The sequence below is a fragment of the Spermophilus citellus genome (genome assembly GCF_964194105.1).
Source record: "Spermophilus citellus genome assembly, contig: SCAFFOLD_36, whole genome shotgun sequence".
In the NCBI taxonomy this organism is placed as follows: Eukaryota; Metazoa; Chordata; class Mammalia; order Rodentia; family Sciuridae; genus Spermophilus; species Spermophilus citellus.
In genome coordinates, this window is record NW_027673039.1 from 439,999 (window position 1) to 456,071 (window position 16,073).

At 42.7% G+C, this 16,073-nt stretch overlaps 1 pseudogene across 1 annotated transcript; it reads left to right on the forward strand.

The window, feature by feature from the left end:
- Positions 1-8,130: 8,130 nt before the first annotated feature.
- Positions 8,131-9,952, forward strand: LOC308640203 (olfactory receptor 6C76-like; annotated as a pseudogene). Its single transcript has 2 exons — positions 8,131-9,059; positions 9,932-9,952. The product of its transcript is annotated as an olfactory receptor 6C76-like (transcript).
- The last annotated feature ends 6,121 nt before the right edge of the window (positions 9,953-16,073 follow it).

Genomic DNA, 16,073 nt, shown 5'->3' on the forward strand with positions numbered 1-16,073 from the left:
CCTAAAAATATCAATATTGAACTCTTTGTTAAAAGATAGAATATCAGTTAGGCATGGTCGTACCTGTGTATCATCTTAGCCACTTGGGAATATGAAGCAGGAAGGTCAAAATTTTGAGGTCAGCCTTGTGAGACCCATCTGAATAAAAAAAAAAATGGACTATTGGATTTAGTTCAGTGCTTGTCTACCCTGGGCTCAACCCCTGTGATAAAAGGGGATAAATAAATAAACACAAGACCCCATTCTACACCCACTAGGATGGCCAAAAATAGGGAAGGATGTAAAGAAAATGAAACTCCATACATTTCTGGAAGGATTGGAAAATTATGCAGCAAGTACAGAAAACTGATAATTTGTTCATATGTGAAGCAGGATTTTCATAGGACCTACAAATTCCAATTGAGAACTGAAGACAGATTCTCAAGCAATTACATATGAATGTTTATAGTAGCATCACTCATTATAGGAAAAAAAGGTAAATGCTCAACAATATATGAGAATATTATTCTGTCATAAAAAGGAATGCGATGCTGATGCCACAATATGGATAGATCCCAAAATTATTAATCTAAGTAAATGGAATTCAAATGCACAACCATTATATATTGTATTTTATTCATGTGAAATATCCAGAATATGTAAGCTCCTGTATAGAGACTGGAATGGTGGTTGGAAGTCTGGGAGGACAAGAAAGGGAGTGATAGCTTAATGGAAACATAGTTTTTTTATGGTGGTTAAAATATTAAAGCAAGATGAAGGTGATTATGACACAAATTGGATATGTCACTAAATTTCACATTCTTAAATGGTCACTATTATAAAAGTTAACCTAAAATAAAAACACACTAAAATCAAGAGAAGTCTGTACAATTTCTGTGGATAACAATCTAGCTGATAGATTTTCATGTTAGCTTCTTTCCTTCTGCCACTCTTCCACCATGGTGTTTTTCTTTACCTTGAGCCCCAAGAGATGGAACCAGTGGTCTATGGACTGAGACCTCTGAAACCATGAGACCTTAAATAAACTATTCCTCCTCTGCATGGTCTTGGTCAGCTCTTTTAGTTACAGTAGTGAAAAATCTGACTAAGACAGAAATTGATATCAAGAGTCCAGTAGTTGCTGTGACTAACCTGACCATGTAGTTCAGAAGCTTTTTGAGCATTTTGGAGTTGATTGGAAGAATTTTGAGATGTTTAGCAGTGCAAGATGGAAATGCTTTAGGTTCTTGTAAGCAGAGCTTAATGACCAATTTTGGTGGAAGCTCAGAAGACCAGAATGTCAATAGGACTGTAGACCAGGAAGACAGTGCTCAAGGGTGTTTAGAGCAAATGGAGGACACTACATTTGTAAATGGAAGCCATTGCTATAATGCTCTGGTGAAGAAATTTGTAATGATTGTGTGTTTTGGATTGGGGTCTCTAATGATTTCATGTCTGGCATGCTTGGTGGCTGGGAATGTTTCTGCACAAAGAAACAGGAAACCTAGCTGCTGGAAAAGTTTCTGTCCAAAGACACAGTATGCCAAGATGTGTAGCAATGCACTCAATGAGGAAAGTCTATGCTAGAGTCTTATCAGCCTTGACCTTGATCTCAGACGTTCAGCTCCTAAGAATAAAGAAACTTTCTTGTTAGAAAACCACAATGTTGGGGCTGGGGATATGGCTCAAGCTGTATCATGCTCACCAGGCATGCAGAGCCACTGGGTTCAATCTTCAGCACCACATAAAAATAAACTAAAAAGATGTTGTGTCCATCGAAAACTAAAAAAAAATAAATATTAAAAAATTCTCTCTCTCTCTCTCTCTCTCTCTCTCTCTCTCTCAAAAAAAAAAAAAAAGAAAACCACAATGTTTCACCAACCTCTGTTGTGCCTGAATTTGTCCATACAGTAGTAACTTTGAAGGCCCTGTCTCAAAGTAAAAGATAAAATTGCTGAGGATGTAACTCAGTGATTAAGCACTCCTTGGTGAAATCTCTAGTACCCAAAAAAGAACATAGTATGCACATTCTTATGAAATCACAGGATACTTTTGGCACACTTACAGCTTTTTTGTTACCCTTTTTATAAAGCTGCAAGAAACTTTGAGCTGTCCAATTTCCTGCCCACTGTATAAAGTCATATAAGAGCTCCCTACAGCCCCACAAGTATCCATGGAGTTGCCTGGATCTCTATTAAACCTGCCTGGGATAGAGGCTGCACAGCACACAGAATCTTTTTTTCCTTGCTATTTTTTGGGGGCAGGGGTACTACTGCGGGTTTAACTCAGTGGTGCTCTACAACTGAGTCCCATCCCCAACCCAATTTTGCATTTTATTTAGAGACAGGATCTCACAGAGTTTCTTAGCACTTTGCTAAGTTGCTGAAGCTGGCATTGAACTTGTGATCCTCTACCTCATCCTATCGAGCCACTAAGATGACAGGTGGGCACCACTGTGCCCAAATTTTTTTTTCTGCCTTACAGCCACACATGATGACATACTCTCTCCACATTTCATCTTTCTTCTATTTCTGCCACCTCCACATTCCATGGCTTATCCCACCTGGTCTCACTGTTACTCTGCCTCTTCTCTCAATGGAGGCTGATCATGTTCTGTTCTTGGAGTCAAGCAAGCAAATAAAAAAACGTTTTCTAAAATTGAGCCCCCAAACAAGTTACCAGGAGCAACCTTTGAAGAAAGTTGAGTTAATCAGTCCCTTAAGAATGATTAAAAGTTTTCAAAAATTTTCTGCATCCCTGAGGCCTGAGCCCTTACCACATGAAATCCCTGGAGTGTAAGGGTTGGGATATTACAGAGGGATTAACATTTGGAGTGTAACATGAGCTCTGGAATGGCAGTAGCTTTTGGAGACCAAGATAGCTCAGTCCCCGGAAAATACCTCAAAGACCCTGCATGTTTTTCTCTCTGTGCTTACTTAGGGTTTCTCTGGCCTCTTGTGTTTTCCCTTATTTTTTCTGGATTTATCAGTTCTTCTAATGTCAGCATCTTGCTATGATGTGGCTCTCTGGCTCCTCGATGCTGGGTCTGCATTTTTTCAGCTGCCTCTCATTCATCCAGTTCTCTAATTTTTCTGTCATACTCTTTTCTTTCTGTGTGCCTGTCTGACCTGCTGTGTGTGTTTTTTCTCTGGTGGCCTCTCTATGTCTCTGTTGCTTGGGCTGGTTTACTTAATGACCTGCTCCTTTGGTCCATTTCACACCATGTTCCTCTCTGGAAAAAAATTCTGGAATGACAACATGGATCCTGCCTGAGAAAGGATACTGTGGCAACTCCAGGTAAGGTCCCTGCTGTTACCTGGGATGCATTCATGTCATTCTTCAGGAGCTGGGGGCAGAGCAGGAGAGAGGCACTGAAGATGGAGGAGGAGATGAGTTTGGCAACCCTCTTTGAGCCAAGTAGGGTGAGAATGGAGCCAGATGGAGAGAGGTGGGTGGCAACTCCTCTCCTGGAAATTTTGAGAGCTTCCTCAGGTGTCCTGTTCTGAGGAGGTGGGAGGCAGTTGTGTTTCCTGCAGGCCCAAGGTTACAACAAAGCCCTAGAAGATACACATTTAGCTGGAAAAAAATCAGGCTGGAGTGAGCTGTGCCAATGTTGCCAAAAGCTAGGTCTTTGTTCCCAGTATAAATCCAGTTACCAGGATATAGTTTTGAAAAAGGGAAAAAGAATGTTTTTTTTTTTTTGTTTTTTTAGAAAAGGAGAAACACAAGGGACTCCTGTTCCAGAGGCTGTGGATTCTGCCCATCAACAGGCTTTTAAAGAGGTGACTCAAAGGCTACATTGTCCCCTGTTCTATGTTGGAGTTGACATTGATTTGTTAATTTAGGAGATAGTCATTTCTGAGATCTACTGGTGCCATGTCCAAAGTCTGGATGACTTGGTTCCTATATTGGGTGTGTACTCAGGGATGAATCAGTCTATCTAGGATGGTGTAGAAAGAGAATAAATACTGTTTACCCTGAGATTAGGGAAGGGGAAAGATTAGAGAGGAGCAGGAGGAGAGGAAGAGAAAGAAATATGTCCATTTTTAAAATGAATTGCAGTAGCAGAGCTTCATGTGTATATTCAAAGCATAAAGTGGGCCACTGATACACAGGGATGAAATGATTTCACACCATGGTGCCATGTGGGTCTTTCAGTACACTGGTGGAAACACCAGAGCAGGTATTAGTCTCCTCTTAGAGGGGACCTCAAAGGCACATATGTGGAAAAACCTCTTCACAGCCCTATACCTAATGCATAACCAAGCCAAGGTTCAAATCCGTACCTGAAAAGTTCAGTGCCATGGCACATACCTGTAATCCCAGGAATTTGGGAAGCTGAATCAGGAGGACTGCAAGTTGGATACCAGTCTCAGCAACTTAGAAAGCCATAAGCAACTCAGCAAGATTCTGTCTCTAAATGAAGTATAAAAAAGGTCTGGGTATGTGGCCCAGGGATTAAGGACCCCTGGGTTAAATCCCTAGTGCCAAGAAAAAAATAAATAAATCTTTGTGGCTCCCTAGTTCTGGAAAGAGGAGGATTCCTCAATGGATATGCTACACCATAGGCCACTTCAGTTTTGCATGGATTTTCACTTCAGGTAATGAGGTCAACTCCTATCAAGGATTCTGGGGAATTCAGGGTGTCTGAGCCCAGCAGATTTATCCCTCAGTATTCCCAAACTTCACACTTTCTCTTTAGCTTTATTTAATTTCTACCCTATTCAATGATTTATTTTTTCATATTCATTATTTATTTGATTTTTATTCATTATTCAGGTGAGTCATTACCAACTTGTTTAATAATTATCACTTATTGACTGAGCAGCAGTGATTCTCTGGCTCAGTGGGCATCAGGAACACAACTATGAGTTGGTAAGTCTTGAACTACTGTGACAATAAGGTTATGTGTGTATGCTGTGTGTAGGCATATTCACACATGTATATGCTTATACAACATTAAGTGACATGTGTATATATGCTTGTGATATTTTAGGATAGATGTCTATCATACACATACATATATTTATTTATACACACATATGCATTCAATACAAAGTGATATGAATTTTCTTTGTGAGTTGGAGAGAATATTTTTGGTAGAACACAGATAGTGTTATATATGATTGTAAGAGTACAGGGTGAAATGCACATCAAAAATTTAGCTTACCTGGATAGTTGAATGACTGTTTCTCAAATTATTATTGTTTCCTTACATTTTTTTTCGTACTGGGATTAAGCTTAGCCACATCCCCAGCCCATTTTTATTTGGAGTCAGGGTCTTAATAAGTTGATTTTGGCCTCACTAAGTTGCTGAGGCTGGACTCAAACTTCTGATCTTCATTCTCCAGCCTCCTCAGCTGCTTGGGATTGTAGGCATGTGCCACTCCACCTAGCCAATTCTTCAAACTTCAAAGGAGAAAAAAAAATGTATATTTGAAATTCAAGCTTCAGCATGAGAAGATGTTACATTACTATTAGGTCAACAGTTACAACTGCCTCACCAATGTTTTCTAATTCAGGTGGGGTGGTTACTGGGGATTGAACTCAGGGTCACTCAACCACTGAGCCAATTTCCCAGCTCTATTTTGTATTTTATTTAGAGGCAGGGTCTCACTGAATTGCTCAGCACCTCACTGTTGCTGAAGCTGGCTTTGAATTCACAATCCTCCTGCCTCCGCCTCCCGAGCCACTGGGATTATAGACTTTTTCTAATTTTTCTCCTAATGTGAGTAAAACCAGCTGGGGACAAAGCAAACATACAATGTATTTGTGAAACCATCAAGACATTGGAGCAACCAGGCAGGGTGGTGCACACCTGGGATCTCAGTAGCTCGGGAGGTTTGGGCAGCAGGATCCTGAGTTCAAAGCGTGCTTCAGTAACTTAGTAAAATCCCAAGCAACTCATCAAGAACCTGTCTCTAAATAAAATATAAAAAAGGGCTGAAGATGTGGCTAAGTGGATAAGTGCAACCGAGTTTAATGCCTTGTTATGAAATAAAGAATTCTGAGAAGTCCTCAGAAGTTTTATTTTATCAACAAATGTTTTTCAAAGGTTCATATTTAATATATAAGAAATATGATTCTATTATTTCAGGAAAGTTCTGTTTGATTTTTATGATAATCATATGAATTTAGGTCTATACCTCAGTCCATAAAGGCAACTTACCATTTTTGTCTCATATATTTACCATCTCATTCTGAACTCCTGTTTATTATTTAATGGAAACAAAGCCAACTTTTGAGTGTAAATGCTTTTGATTTTAGAATACATTTGAGAATGGTCTGAGAATAGAATTACGAAGTCAGAAATTTCTTCCTGAAAATTAAATTTTTAGCTCAAGCCAGCATGGTGGCACATGTCTATAACACCAGCTACCAGGGAGGTTAAGGCAAGTTCAAGGCAAATTTCAGCTTCCTGTTGAAATTCTATCTCAAAATAAAATAAAACAGCCAGGTGCAGTAGCACACATCTGTAATCCCAGTGGCTCAGGAGGCTGAGGCAGGAGTATCACGAGTTCAAAGCCAGCTCAACAAAAGTGAGACCCTAAGCAACTAAGTGAGATACTGACTCTAAATAAAATACAAAATAGACCTGGAAACTTATCTCAGTGGTTAGGCACCACTGGGTTCAATGTGGCATGCAGAGTTTCCTATCCTCCACTGTCTCTTCCTTTCAGGGAGCAAGGAGTATGGTTTTTCACTCCTCATCAACCAGCCTCAACTGGCCTCTACTGGCTTTTTGATTCCAGTCCAGGTTTCTTAGCTAGCTGATCCAGAATGAGGTGAAGCTCCTTTCTGTTCCCTGGCTCTCTACCCAGGACTAATTACACCATTGCCTATGCAGTGGTCCTTGCACTGACTCACTCAGGTAGAGAAGGATGGACTCTTGGTTTAGATAGAGGCAGTGAACGTGCTTAGAAGTGCAATAGGACACAGATGATCCAGGTGGTGGAGAAGAGGTTACGAACAGTAGAGATCAGCTAGGGCCCCATCACAAAAATCTCTGAATGCCAAGCTGAGAAGCTGAGACTTGATTATCAGGGAGATGGAAAGCCATGGAAGATCTCTGAGCACAGGAGAGAGTCACCTCTGAGTATTAGAGAGATCTCAGAGAGCCGAGATTGATGTGAAAGATGAAATGGACCAAGAGAGCAGAGGGATGGAGAAATGGGTCATACCTTGGCTATTCAATATGGTGGCCATGAGGCACATGTCCTGTTGAGATCTGAACTATAGCTCATGGAAAGTGAGGTGTGCTCTGAATGTAAATCCCCACCATATTCGAGCAATTATTCTCACTAGAGTAAGAAGTGACTCTTTTTCTCTCTCCCCACCCCCCAGCACTAAAAAGTGAACCCAAAGTTTTTCTCATATTAAGCTACACTTCTGAATATTTTTATTTATTTATTTATGAATTTATTTTTATTTTGAGACAGGGTCTCGCTAAGTTGCTGAGGGCCTTAAACTTATGATCCTCCTGCCTCAGCCTCCCAAGTTGCTGGGATGACAGGGGTTTGCTCCGGCCCCTGGCCTTCCTGTTTCTTTTAATGTGACTACTACAAAATGCTCAAGTATGTATATGTCTCCTGTTTGTGTCCCAAATTATATCTCTCTTTTTTTGTGGTTGTTGTTGTTGTTTTTCTTTTTGCAGGGGGTTGCTGTGAATTGAATTCAGGAGCACTCAATGACTGAACCCCATCCCCAGCCCTATTATGTATTTTATTTGGAAACAGGGTCTCACTGAGTTGCTTACTGCCTTGCTTTTGCTGAGGCTGTCTTTGAACTGGTGATCTTTCTGCCTTAGCCTCCTGAGTCACTGGGATGACAGGTATTCACCACACCAAGTTTTTACTCATCAGATAGCAGTCTTCTTGGAGGAAGCAGGTGCTTACTCTCATGTTGAAAATAAGTATTAATTCCTGAAGTGATGTCATTGTGGGCTACATAAGCCAGCGTTCCTGTGGTGTTCACACCATGAACAGCACTGTAATAAATGACACTTGTCTCATCTCCACAGACCAGCATGATAGGCACTGACTGTCTCTGCATTTCCAAAAAGCCACATAGACCAAGAGACTAAAGACAGGCCAGGAGCAAAGACAGGGACCAGGCTAGGAGAGCAGCCACCCCCAGCCTGGTGCCTGGGCAATGGCACCTCATAAACCCATCCTCACTGCTGTGCTGGATTTTGAGCTTTTAGGGGTCACAGACGTGCAAGGGCTCCAGCTCCTTCTATTCACAGTGCTCCTGGTCATTGCATGCTCACCCTCCTGGGCAACCTGCTCATTATCACCCTGACCTTGGCTGACTGCCACCTGCACACTCCTATGTACTACTTCCTGTGCCATTTCTCCCTGCTGGAAGTGTGGTTCACGTCCACAGTCACCCTGCAGATGCTGGCCCACTTCCTCTCCGGTCACAGGACCATTGCCCGTGCAGGTGCTTTATGCAAACGGGGCTCTACTTCATCCTGGGCACAGTGGAGTCCTTATTGCAGGCTGTTATGTCTGGTGACTGCTACCTGGCCATCTGCTGCCCACTGCACTATCCTACTCTCATGATGCCCCGGGTGTGCAGCTGGCTGGTGCTGGCCTGCTGGGTCACCAGCATCTTGGTCCTTGGTGCTCTGTGTGCCTAGATGTTCTCCCTGCACTTCTGTGGTCCCTGCATTCTCAACCACTTCTTTTGTGACAGCACCCCCTTGCTGGAGCTGGTGTGTCATGACACCAGGATTCTGCAGCTGGTCAGCTTCCTGGTGGCCATGTGCACCCTGGTCAGCACTTTGCTGGTGATGGTTTTGTCATACTGCTGCATCATTCGCACTTTCTGCACCTGCCGGTATCTGGGGGCCACAGGAGGTCTTCTCTACCTGCTCCTCCCACATGCTGGTGGTGTCACTCAGCTACAGGAGCTGCATAATCATGTACCTGAAGCCCATGCAAACTGGGCAACTGACCCTCAACAAAGGAATGGCTTTCTTCAACACCATAGTGTCATCCCTGCTGAATCCCTTCATCTACTGCTTCAGGAATGATCTTGTCCAGAAAGCCAGCAGGGATGTGCTGTCCAGGGGGAGAGTTATTTCTTCTCAGATATTCAGAGGGAAAGCTTTCCAATGCTCTGCTGCTAAGCAGGGCATAGTGGCACACACCTGTGATCCCAGTGACTGTGGAGGCTGAGGCTGGAGAATTGCAAATTTGAGGCCAGCCTCAGTAACTTAGTGAGGCCATAAGCAATTTAGTAAGATATTGTCTCAAAAAGAAGGAGGAAGAGGAGGAGGAGAAGGAAGAAGAGGAGGAGGAAGAAGAGGAAAAGGAGGAGGAGGAAGAAGAAGAGAAGCAGCAGCTCTATTTCTTTTGGTTTTGTTTTATTTTATTTTTCAATGAATCTGAAGACAATTTTACTAGAATGAAGAAAGAAAAATATTAATTCAAATATCTGCTGGAAGGATGGGAATGTGACTTTTTGACTTAGTGCTTTCCTTGCATGCAGGTTCAAATAACTAAACACCAAAAAAAACCAATAAACAAACAAATAAATAAATAAAACTATAAAATTAACAAAAATAAAGAAAGAAAATAAACAAACAAAAATCCTGCTGGTGCATCTGTTGTAATCCCAGTGGCTTGGGAGGATGAGGCAGGAGTGTCACAAGTTCAAATCCAGCCTCAGTAAAAGTGAGGTGTTAAGCAACTCAGTGAGGTCCTGTCTCAAAATAAAATAGAATATATGACTGGGGATGTGGCTCTCTGGTTGAGTGACCTGAGTTCAATCTTCAGTACCCACCCCATAAAGAATCTGGTGCTGGTAACTTTACAGTGGAGAAAGTTGACAAACCCTTTCTTGTCCAACTGATCACTGTCAAGGTCAAAAGTGACAGATCACATTCACATGCACCCTTGCCATGGTGTGCTGCAAATTCTCCTTTACCTCTGTTATATTCTACCAGAAAACAGTGACCTCAGTATGATAATGAGAAAAACTTTAGACAAATTCCACTAGAAGTAAATTCTATAGCATAACTGACTAGTGCTCCTCAAAGCTCTCAAGATCATCAAAATGAGGAACTCTAGGCACTGTCATGATGGAGAAGAGCCAAAGGGGACATGCTAGCTTAGTGGAGAGCAGGATCCTGGGTGGGTCCTGAAGAAGAATTAAACCAGTAAAACTGAGGAAATCTGAGTGACCCATGGACCAAATTTTGTAATGCGTCATTGATTGTAAGAAACATGCCATACTAATATAAGATGTAAACATAGAGGGAACTTATTTGGGGTGTTTCTGACTATTAATTTTTTGAAATCTTAAAAACATTTAAAGAAATAAAATGTGTAGTAACAGGTTGTGATAGTGCACATCCATAATCCCAGTGAATCTGGAGGCTGAGATAGGAGGATCAGAAGTGTGAGTCCAACCTGGGCAAATCATTGAAGCTGTAAGCAACTTAATAGAATTCTGTTTCAAATTTTAAAAATAAATAAATAAATAAATAAATAAATAAATAAATAAATAAATAAAAGGGCTTGTGTGTGGCTCAGCAGTTAAGCACCCCTGAGTTTAATCCTGGTACCAAAGACAAAAAAGAAAAAAAAAAACTGTATATAGAAAAAGGGGCTAATTGTAGTTATTTTGAATATCCAGGAGAATGGAAGGTGGAATCTATTAGTGTTTTGTTTAGAAAGCAGCCTCTTGAGAGGAAATGACAGGTCATTTATCATTGTGCACATCCTGAAATTTCATTGACATTTTTGGGCAACTAACTTAGCTTCTTCTTACATTCCACTGTAATAACTTTTTCACATGATTGCAAATGTTTTCTCTATGAGTTGATTATTGAATAAATGGTATTTAATCTGCCTCCTCTTTATGACCTTTCACAGTTAGAAATAAATATATTCTTCAGGGTGTGTGTGTGGTCATATGCCTGTAATTCCAGTGATTTGGGAGGCTGAGGATGTTGAGTTAGAGTCCAGCATCTGCAATTTAGCAAGGCCCTGAGCAACTTGGCAAGATCCTGTCTGTAAATAAAAAATAAAAAGATATGAGGATGTGGCTCAGTGATTAAGCATCTCTTATTTCAATTCCCCAGTAGAGAGAGAGAGGCAGAGAAAGAGAGAGACAGAGAGAAGAGAAGAGAAGAGAAGAGAAGAAGAGGAGAAAGAAGAAAGAAAGCTATTCTGGGGTCTGAGAGTTTATCTCAGTGGTAGAATGCTTTCCTGGCATGTTTAAGCTCTGTGCTCCTTCCCCAGATTCTACCAATAATAATATCTTGATTAATCATATATATATGATTATATATATATATATATATATATATATATATATATATATATGTTTGTGTGTGTACCTTCCTCTCTCTCTCTCTCTCTCTCTCTCTCTCTCTCTCTCTATATATATATATATATATATATATATATATATATATATATATATATATATATATTTTTTTTTTTTACTTGTCATTAAATTTAGAAAGAAATAATGGTATTTTGTACCTTACTGAAAATTGAAGATTGTCTGCAGTTTGGATGATTCCCTGATGAGTGATTCACTTATATAAATGTGATTTTTGAGTAGAGAAGAATTAATGTTTTTAGTTCATAATTTATACGACAATGATTTCCCTCCATTTTTTTGTGTGTGTGAAGGTTTGAACCCAGGAATGCTTAACCACTGAGCCACATCCCCAGCCTTGTTTTGTATTTTTTATTTAGAAATAAGTTCTTGATAAGTTGCTTAGTGCCTTGCTAAGTTGTTAAGGCTGGCTTTGAAATTGTGATCCTTCTGCCTCAGTCTCCTCAGCCACTGAGATTGCATGTAACCTGGTTCTTATTTTTTTAATTAAAACCAGCATATCATACTGATACAGCCACATCCATAATTATATCAGTGTAATTTACCATAACCCAATTATGGAAACAACACAGATACCCATAATTTAATTGTGCAAGGCTGTAATTGCAAAGAATTCAAAATAATATGCATGGGGTGGTGCTGTAGCTCTGTGGCTAAGTGCTTGCCTAAAATGTGTAAGACTATCAGTTCAATCCCCAGGACCACAAATGTAATAGTCATATATATTGTCTGTGTGTGTTTGTGTGTCTCTGTGTGTGTATGTGTGTGTGTGTCTGTGTTTGTTTGTGTACGTTACCCATTTTATCTTTTCTTTCTGGGTTCTAATTATACATAGGTAGAATTCTTACTGATATACTTCAGATAGCTTCATGTTCTGAGTCTTTTTTATACACATTTTTACATTCTGGGGACTGAACACAGGCCTCATCATGCGAAGCTTGGACTTGACCAAGCCACAACCCATTCTTTTCCACAATTCTACGTGTATATTAACATATTTTGCAGTTCCCTGAAGCTTTCTTCTTCATTTTCCAATCCTTCTCAGACCCATGCATGTGAAATTTTACCTTGCAAATATTATATTTTTGGTTATTGGTTTTTCATTCAATTCCATTATTATCCATTTATCTCATGATATAATCATAATCTTTTCATCTCTTATATATGCATAAACTAATAATGCATTGGTTCTAGTTGTTTTAGACTATTAACTTCTATTTCTAATGACTGGAACATCACTGGGTCTACTTAAAATACTGTGTTTATGACCGGAAGATGGCGGCCAAGGGAGTGCAGCAAACCAGTACGCTGCGCCACTGTGTGGGAGAAACACGAGGTGAAATGGCTGAAGGCTACCTTGGTGGGAATCCCCAGTGAAATTGAAGTGCTCCAGAATCTAGAGGTCAAAATTCCAGTGCGCAGGATTCGGCTGCAGGGGCTTGGTAGCGGGCGATTTCTCCACAAGGAGCGAAGCAGTACTTGGTCGGCGGACCGCCCCGTGGATGGAGTCTGGGACGCGCCCGAGTTAATTAGCCGCGAGTTACCAGAGAGGGATTACAGCGAAGCGGATTCTGCAGGCTCCTGCCAGTGGCACACTAGCCGTGCTGAGTGCTGAATGCCAGCTTTGAAATACAGGAGAGAATCGGTCCAGTTCAATTCCCGACACCGGTCGGAACACGCAGGAGAACTGCAGCCGCCATCATGGAGAGCTGATGAAATCATCCCTGTTTTCTACTGATCTCAGCTCACTCAACTACAGAACAGGTGATTCCAGGCTGGTATTTGCCTGCGTCGCGCAGACAGATCGCTCAGGCTCGGGATTGGAAACTCTGAGGAGAATACTCTTCAGGCCTCACCCCTGGCAAGGCGGGCGCCGGACTTTGAGCGGCCAGATTCTAGTTCCCCGGGTTGCTTTGGCCCAGGGCGGGAGATCCTTCTTGGCCCGGGGCTACGGAACCCGCGGCGACTGTGTCTTTGACCCTGCCCCTGTCTGAGCGTACACTGAGCTGGGAGAGGTTGGAGCTGCCAGGCCCGGGCGGGGGCCGCCTGGGCCTGAGGCTGGGGTACCTCTGTGGAGCCTGCTCCGAGCAGAGTGTGGCAGGGATCGGAGAGGCTGGGTTCTGGCCCTCGTGGCTGCTTGAGCCCAGGGCCGCGGAGCCTGCGGGGACCGCGAGCTGAGGCCAGCCACAAGTGAAACTTGCGACGAGGGGCAGCGGGACTCTGTCTCCTGGAACAGTTTTGACCCGGAGCTGGAGAGCCCGCGGGAAGTGCGTCTTAGACTCTGCTCCCAGGGGAGCGTACACCGAGCAGGGAGAGTTTGGTGCGGCCAGGCTTGGGCACCTAGCAGGGAGAGTCTGGTGCAACCAGGCTTGGGCTCCCGGGGCAGCTCTGGCCTGGGATTGGGGAACCCGCGGCGGTTGCCCTGAGGAGCCTGCTCCTAGCAGAAAGTGGCGGGGATCAGAGAGACCGGCTCCTGGCTCCCGAAGCGGCTCTGGCTCAGGGTTGGGGATCCTACAGGGACTGCTTCTTGGTCCGGGTCCTGCTGGGTGCTGTGGGGGCCTGGAGGGCAGAGTGGAGCTGCCTCCTGTGCCCAGAGCAGGCTAAGGGTCCCACCGGTGTGGTATCGCGACACCCCAACTGCAGCTGGGGCCGAGGAGAGTAGCCGCCGCCCACGCCTGGAACAGGACCAGCGACCCGACGGCAGGGTAGCCAAGTCAACCCACTTGGAGTTGAGGCTGTGAAGAGCTGCCGTCTGACCCTGCAAGGTAGGCAGTCCTGCGTCCCACTGGCAGGACAGGCTCGGCAGCCGGCCAGTGTAGTGGACGAGTAGCATCGAGGCAGTCACGTCCCACTGGTTGGAGTGGGGGTTGAACAGAGCCGCCGCCAGCATCCGGAAGGAGCCCAGAGACCCGTTGGAGAGGCAGTTAGGTACCCCCACTGGGAGTGGGGGTTGAGCAGAACTGCAGCCCAGGCCCGCAGGGTGGGTAGATCTGAGACCCACCAGCGGAACAGGCTTGGAGGCCGACCAGCGTGGTAGACACGTCACATCAATTGGAGTAGGGGTGGAGAAGAGCTGCTGCCCACGTCCGGATCAGGACCAACAATCCGAGGCCGTGGTAGGAACGTCACCGCAATTGGAGTGGGAGCAGAGTAGAGCAGCCACCCGTGCCCACAGGGCGGGCAGACCTACGACCAACCAGCGTAGTATATAGATCACCCTGATTAGAGGAGGATCACAGCCACTACCCGCCCTACAAGAGAGATATCCCAAATATACAAGAGCAACAAAAATAAACAGGGGGAAAAATTTCAAAAACACAACAGTTTCACGAAGCAGAAAGAAACGCAAGCAACATGAAAAGACAAGGAAAGAAAGGACCACAAGCAATGCAGGTCAACTCAACCCTAGAAGAGGTAATAGCTGCAACAGATGGAATGTCAGATAAAGAGTTCAGGATATACATGCTTCAGATGATCTGGAGTCTCAAGGAAGACATGAGACAGCAAAATCAGACAATGAAAGATCACATTGACAAGGAACTACAGAAACAAATCCAGGAAGTAAAAGATCAATTTCACAGGGAGTTAGAAGTAATAAAGAACAAACAAATAGAAATCCTAGAAATGCAGGAAGCAATAAACCAACTTAAAACCTCAATTGACAATACTACCAGCAGAATAGATCACTTAGAAGATAGAACATCAGACAATGAAGACAAAGTATTTCAACTTGAGAAGAACATAGACAGTTCAGCAAGACTGCTAAGAAACCATGAGCAGAACATCCAAGAGATATGGGATAACATTAAAAGGCCAAACTTAAGAGTCATTGGGATACAGGAGGGCACAGAGCTCCAAACCACAGGAATGAACAATCTATTCAATGAAATAATATGAGAAAACTTCCCAGACTTGAAGAATGAAACAGAATCCCATATCCTAGAAGCCTACAGGACGCCGAAAGTGCAAAATCATAAGAGATCCACACCTAGACACATTATAATGAAGATGCCCAACATACAGAATAAGGAGAGAATTTTAAAAGCTACAAGAGAAAGAAAGCAGATTACATTTAGGGGGAAACCAATCAGGATAACAGCTGATCTCTCAACACAGACTCTGAAAGCTAGAAGATCCTGGAATAACATATTTCAAACACTGAAAGAAAATGGGCTCCAACCAAGAATCGTGTATCTGGCGAAATTAAGCTTCAGGATGGAAGATGAAATTAAAACCTTTCATGATAAACAAAAGTTAAAAGAATTCGCAGCTAGAAAACCATCTCTTCAAAAAATCCTTGGCAAAACATTACAGGAAGAGGAAACTGAAAATAACATTGAAAACCATCAGTGGGAGGTAGGACAGTAAAGGGGGGAAAGTAACCAAAGAGGAAATCTAATCAGGTTTAGTAACATAAATTAACAAATATGACTGGAGGAACAAACCTAATCTCAATAATAACCCTAAAAGTTAATGGCTTAAACTCACCAATTAAGAGACACAGGCTAGTCGAATGGATCACAAAACAAGATCCAACAATATGTTGCCTACAGGAGACGCATTTGATAGGAAAAGATATACATAGACTGAAGGTGAAAGGCTGGGAAAAATCATTCCACTCATATGGACTGCGGAAACAAGCAGGAGTGTCCATACTCATATCAAACAAAATAGATTTCAAGCCAAAATTAATCAAAAAGGATAAAGAGGGACACTGCATACTGCTCAAGGGAACC